This window comes from Vipera berus (assembly GCF_964194415.1).
Source record: "Vipera berus genome assembly, chromosome: 3".
NCBI lineage: Eukaryota > Metazoa > Chordata > Lepidosauria > Squamata > Viperidae > Vipera > Vipera berus.
Genome location: NC_138204.1, coordinates 189517344 through 189524619, shown reverse-complemented (window position 1 = coordinate 189524619; position 7276 = coordinate 189517344).

Genomic DNA, 7276 nt, shown 5'->3' with positions numbered 1-7276 from the left:
AAAGAATAGATGTATATCCTAATACTGGAAAAGAAATAAAAATAAGTATCAGGTCAGTCAACTGTTTATCTTATCTCAGTTAAGAATGTTCCTGGTATACTTCAAGTCCAGTCTGCCCTACTCTCTATCCCCAGAAGAAAAAGCCAAGCTACAGTTGCCTGGCAACCACAGGATAAATTCCTGTTCATTTATTAGAAACTTTATTGTAAACATGAGATGCCTCCTCCCCAAAATCTAAAAAATCTAAAAAACAATCTATCATATGTTTACTGTGGCTCCCCCTTAGTCTGATGTCCTCCAAATTATTAGATCATAAAGTAAAGTTAATGAGGTCCTGTTGATTTCTTGGATATATTAAATGCATGTGTTTTTCTTGGCAACACTATAGAAGGGAATTGTTATTGTTTTCTAAAATGTTTTTAGGATATTTCTTGTGTAGCTTATAGCCCATGCAACCCCTGATCAAACTGAACCCCGTTAAGCTTTTTGAGATCAGTCATGATCAGCCAAGATCTGCTGTGGCTACTACGTCCATAAATTTTGACCGTGGGTTATAAAAGTTGTAATTGAACATTTCAGGAGGACACCACATTTAACAAGGATAATTAGGGAAGATTAGGATATTGCATTTAGTAATGTTAAGAGAATATTGTTCATGGAATTGAAAAATATAAAAAATATAAATAGATGTAATGTATAGTACACTTCACTCAAATGAACCAGAGCACTTTGTAAATTCTGCATATTCACACACTAGAATGGGTTAAAAATATTTCAAGAAAACCAATATTTGCCAACTCAGATGATGAGATTTCTCACTGCATTTTTAAACTTCTTATTTCAAGGTTTATTGGAAGACTGATACCACAAGCAATTTATTTATTCCAGAGAGTTTATTCTGGAAGATAGCTTTGAAACCAAACTTCAGTTCTACAGATGTTTTATGTACATGTTCAACTTCAGTTTCTACAAAAAAAACTACAGTCGAATCAATAAAGCTAATCAAAGAAAAATTGAAGCTTTGATGAAAATTAGGGTCTTTTCCCTCATGTCCTTGAAATTTAGCACCCAATTTAAAGAGGTTAAAAATACCTGAATAACTTCTGAAATGTTTTCTATAATCAATTCTATGCCTCCCCATATATGTTTATATGATCCCTATACTGAGACTTGGAACCAAGTCTATATTTTATTTTAATGTTGCATAATATGTTGCCCTAAAGAGGTTAAGGGTACAATTCACTGCACACAGAAATTTGCCTCTAGTATTTGGAAAAAAGAGATATAGAAATCTTATTTAGTTAATGTCTTTTTCTTCTTTTGTTATAAGGGTAATCCATAATTGAACCATTAATATTTCTGCAAAAATATATTAATTGTTTTTCTAAAAATAATTTGGCTGCTTTGTGATAATCCTTGCTCTCAGGGACAGATCTCATGTTTTTAGATACCAAATGATATATTTTTCTTACACAAGTTCTAATTGCTTTTTCCATTGTGAAAGGCAGATATAATTACCTAGAAATACCTATATATTTATCCATATCTATTTATATATATTAAAGCTCTGAGTTTAATTATTTGCTAAACCTGGCAAAGTGACAGAAATCTCAAAATAAGGAAATTCAGTTGGTTAATAAAATGTTTAAGGAATGATTTTCAGGCTTCAAAGATTTTCTTTGCAAGAAAGGTTATTAAGTTTATATAAACTTTGCTGAATGCTCCAAGCTAAGAGTGGGCCTTTTTATATCTCATGCTTAAAAAGTCCAGTTCCTAATAGCATGGGTAATGTCAGAGAAGGAAAGCTCTGTGATCTAGAATTTCTAAAGGATTTCAGTGTGCCAAGCCTTGCACTGAATTTCCATTAATAATGAAATTCTGAAGCTTATTATGTGTTGTGCAAAGATATACTTGTCACCTGTTCTCCTTATCTTCTTAATAGTTATTTTTGTTGGATGATTCCTTGTGCCAAGTTGTAGAATTATCTAATGTAAGCCTATGCAGACATTAGATAATGGCCACAATGCTGCCTTTCTGTCAGCTTCACTGGGCATTTATAAACAGCCAGTAGACTTTGAAAATTATAATGGAATTGTCTTTTCATTTTATTTGCTCTTATTTATTGATTACACTGATTTTACTGATACCCACTCTTTAATGTTTTAATCTTTGCTACTGTAATACTATTATTATTATTATTACTATTTGCCTGGAGAAATATTTTATGAAGGGTGGAATGCAGTGTGGCTACAATAAAAAAAATGTCCCACAACTAACCTTGAAGTATGATAAATGGATTGCACAATTAATTTATAGAAACTAAGTAGCATAACAGGGTTTTCCAATCTGTACTGAATAATAGGGGTTTTTTGACTGTTTATATTTCAATATTGATGCTTTTTGTAAAAACAAAAGAACACCAAAGTTAATTCCTATGAACACAGAATCATCATCTGTGTGCTATTAGGCTGAGACATTCATGGGCACCTCTACAGGAGAGCTTTGTTTGATTGACTCTTTCTGACAATATTCTATTGTCAGATATAAATATAACTAGGATTTGTGGGAAGGCAGCTTGCATACTTCTTTGTTTTTCATTTAAGTATGGATAGTGTCATGGATAGGGGTGAAGGGTTGATTGTGTTGCTGTTGTTGAAATTTTGTCCTGTTGGTCAACTGGAAGGACTGAGAAATGCTGACTATGAATAAATGCTATGTTCTTAGCATTTTGAGATTGGTAGGAGTAAAAACCATTATGAATCAGTGCTAATTATTTTGTAGAGACTGGGAAATAGAAATCATAGTAATAGGAATAGTGCCGCTGATACTAATGGAATTATACATTGCCCACATGCATTAAACTTTCTATGGCCAGCTTTCCCTCAAAGTGGAACACTAGCTGCAAAATCCAAAAATGAGATGGAATTGGGAGTAGGTTAATGGATGGCACAAATATGAAGGAAATCTATTTGAATACAATATGAAATATAATGTTATACGTAGATTATTTCTCCCCACTGGTGCCATTCTAAAGTCTTCACTCTCCTCCCAATCCATTACATTTTTTGAGGGATTTTGAGGAACAGCGTTATATAGTGCTTGCAAATTTCTCCTGGATAGTTTAGATGCCTAGATGTTCGATGGTCCTAAATGAAAGTGGAACCATTCTCCTTGGAAATGTGACTATAGAATAGCTTGGTCCATGGAAACAGATAACCCTGAGCTTTTGCCATTTGTAGAAGATAATTATTTCATCCTATGGTACTTTGCTCTCTCTCTCTTGCTATCTAGAAAAATGAAAGATTGCTGTTGAAAAGAGGAATAAAGAAACTCAAGATAGTACACAAATCATATTATAGATCATATAGCAAAAAAGGTTTTTAGATGCAATGATGAAGAATAATTGTTATATCCTCATTCCAATTGTATGATTTCTAATGAAGATTAAACTAACACAATGCAGCTTCTAATATATAATTTTTCCTATAAAAATAATAATGGTGTGGAAGTAATAACCAATGACACTGTTTTATCCTTCTGTTTGCCCTCTGCTGCCCATAAATCTTTAATACCTAATGTAATTTCTTTTGGGGAAGTAGTACATACCATAGGAAAAGGTTTAGCTATGTCTTAATCCTGTTCCATATTGGAACTTAGTTCTGCTCCTTTTCTTCCCTGGGTATGCAGCAATATTGTTTAAACATTAAGATTTAGTTTGTTCTCATAATCTTTGAAACAAATAGGTCTAATCAGTTTTGGGTCTGCTCATATATGTTTTGATTTTTGTTTCATATTTGCCTAATGGTCTTGCTCCTAAAATACAGTACTAGTTAGATTTGCAGCCTTCCAAATATTATGGTTTCTCTCTAAGGATATAAAAAGTTATTTCAATGGAGATTTAGAATTCAAACAATTATTTCTCCCATATAAATGTCTGGTTCCTTTATGTCCATGAGCAAGATTAGTTTTAACTGACCTACATTTCTCTGGTTCATCTCTTTATATGGCTCTATAATGAACATAAACTGCAATGAGTGTGTGCCCTGCACGGAAGAGTTCAAGAGTTGTAGTTCTCACAATATAAGAGAACTAGTACAGATTCCTTTTCATATGCATGAATGCATATATTCACATTTGCTGCATCATTAGCCCTAACATCCCAGATGGATTAACTATAACTCATATCTTTTCCACATAGTAGAACTATTCGATGTACAAATGAGCTGTAGTCAAACTCATATACAGTATAGATGCTTTGTTTATACAGTTTGATTTTCACAGCTGCAACAGTTCTGTTTTAATTTATTATAGGACATTCCATAAATGAATATGTCCTATTTTTGTAGAAAATACCCAACTAGTTTAAACTGTTAATGCTGAACATATATACAAATTTAATTCAGAAATTATTAATATTCTCTGCAGTGCTGTTTTAATACATTGTTTTCCATTTCTTCCTGTACTTTCATGATAGAAAAAAAATAAATTTAAAAAATTAACAAAAGCCTAAATCTATTAGCATTTACCAATAAACATTGGATTCAACAGGCTAATTAACTATAATTTGGGCTGATTAATGTAACAATTAAACTAATAGTTCTACTGCAGATCAATCGAGTATATAAAATGTAAAATTGCATTTTATTCACTCATGAAAGGAAAAAAAACCCACTGAAATATGTGAATTCTGTAGGAAAGACTATCACAGTTAGTTTTTACCTATGACAAATATCTCATTCTGAAAAAGGTTCACTGTACAGCATAGGTATAATTAAGAGTAATTGATCTGAACTCATCCAGCTTTCCCTGAATGAAGGATCAGAGAGAGCAATGGAAGACAATGCATTGCCCTGTGTTCACCATGCACTGGCGGTAGCTACTACCAATATCAACAATAGGAAGATGACAATGGAAACTGATTCAGCCTTGAATGTCTACTAAGATTGCTGCTACAAGATGAAAGTTTGCTCTGTGCTGAAAAGTTTAACTTACTTGACAGATATAAAAGGTCATCATACTGGAAAGGTCCTCATCATCCAGTACCATCTCTTAGCCCTCCAACTTTCTCTCTTTCAGGAACATTGATTGGTCTCAGAAAGCCTTCTGACCACGTGATTTCATTATCCATTGCGAGTACTCTTCTCTTAGGCATTGCTGGCACCACTGACAGCTAATTCCCTGCCATTTCTATACCTCAGTGGGAACCAAGATGCCTTTTCATCAGCAAAATATGTTGGAAAGTTTCTTAAGGCATCTATGGAACTAAACACTTGTTGGCTACTAATTTCCTTTGCATTTTCTTAACCAGGTGTCAGAAATTCTCCTGGGAAAGTTTCTATGTTGGGAAAAGTGTTGGGTTGTATGAAAATATCTATTTTGTAGCACTCTGCACTGCTAGAATGATTGCCGATTTACTTAATGGTTTTTGGAAATTTCAACTCAGAATGATTTCCACTTATTTCTTTTAATCATGTGTGGCAAATGTTGTGAAATACATCTGTATTAGCCTTAAATTCCTATGGTTCATAAATTATCTGAGACTGCATAAACATCTTCATGCCGTTTATTCTTAATTCATCACTGTGGAATAATTGTTTCTTCCTGCTTTTTCACAATGAATTAGTGTTTTACAAATAATGATTTTGGAGGACAAGGTCAGAAAGAGGTTTTTTTTAATGAGCTATAAGTAGTCCTTATTTACCAACCATTTGAAGTTTGAATTGGACTGAAAAAAAGTTTTATGATCTCATCTTATGATCTCTCATTTCTATCACAGCATCGCCATGCTCATGTGATGTTGATTCAGGTGCTTGGCAACCATAATGCATTTATGATGGTCACAGCATCCTGAGGTTATGTGATTGCCATTTGCAATAAGCAAAATTAATGGGGAAGCTGGAAGGATATGAACAAGGCCAGCAAGGCACTAGCTGGCCAAGGATGATGGCAGCTGAAATCCAACTCATTTGGATAACATCTGACTGGGGATAAGATAAATTACATAACTCATAGACTATATCAACAGTTATTATCTAATTATCTGGTGGGAAACTCCATTTCAAATCCTTGGTACACTGGAGCTGGAATAACCAAAGTTTATATATTCTTATTGCCAAACAAACAAATTGTCCTGTGTTTTCATTCAGTTTACAAAAAGAGAATTTGCTTTAGATTGTATTTCAAAGAAGCAGAAAATTTTGGGGAAAAAATTCACTGGAGGAAGGTAGAGTTCTTTATGTGGCCAAGCTGTGTATGTGTGATATTGGAAATTAAATACTGAGGAATAATGTCCTGAAGGAACTTCTCTCAGGGGTATTTTTCAGTTATAATGCTGTTATCATTTCTAGTGGGAAATTCTGCAATCAAGGCAACTTGCTAGAGGAATTATTTTGCCATTTGGGGGGGGAATAGTCAGATAAAATGCCTGCTGAATTCTTCTAACCCAGACATGTCAAACACAAGGCCCGGGGGTCAGATCCGGCCCGCGAAGTGGTTTCATGTGGCCCGCGAAGCCATCCTGGAAACAGTGAGGGAATGGCCCCCACTGCCTTGGCCCTGGCCCAGAGACCCTCCTTCTGCCAGAGACCCTCAGATCTGTCCCACTCCTGCCCAGGCCCCCATAGGCACCCTTGATGCGAACGATGTAGAGCTGGCCACGCCCACCCAGTAGGCCATATGCACTCTAGCCACGCCCACCCAGTAGGCCACGCCCACCCTGGCCATAACCACCCAGCCCCCTGAGGGCAACCACAATGCTGATGCGGCCCTCAATGAAATTGAGTTTGACACCCCTGTAAATCTAACCGTTCAATTCCTCTGTCCACTGCCTGGGTGAAAACTTTAACAGGCCTTTTATTCCTGTTACTCCAGAAGCATGGTCAATGGATGTATTTAATTGCACCCCAACCTGGCCAACAGATGTGAAGATCGCATTCTTTTACATCTAGAGAGCAGGAAGTTGATCTTTGGATTGTTTTCATTTATTTAAGATGGAAAATGTGGTTCTCTAGAGAGATGACTCTGGAACTGTGTGATCCTCATTACTCTTTTTGTAGCATTAAGTTGTCACTGCTATGGTTGAGCCTTTTAGATTTTCTGGGGAGCAGACTTGGCTTTATGAGACCCTCCCGCTTTGCTGGACAGGAGGACTATGCAAGAGAGAGAGTGTGAGAGACAGACAGACAGACAGACAGACACACACACACACACACACACACACAGAGAGAGAGAGAGAGAGAGAGAGAGAGAGAGAGGAGGGGGGAGGGAGGGAGCGCTT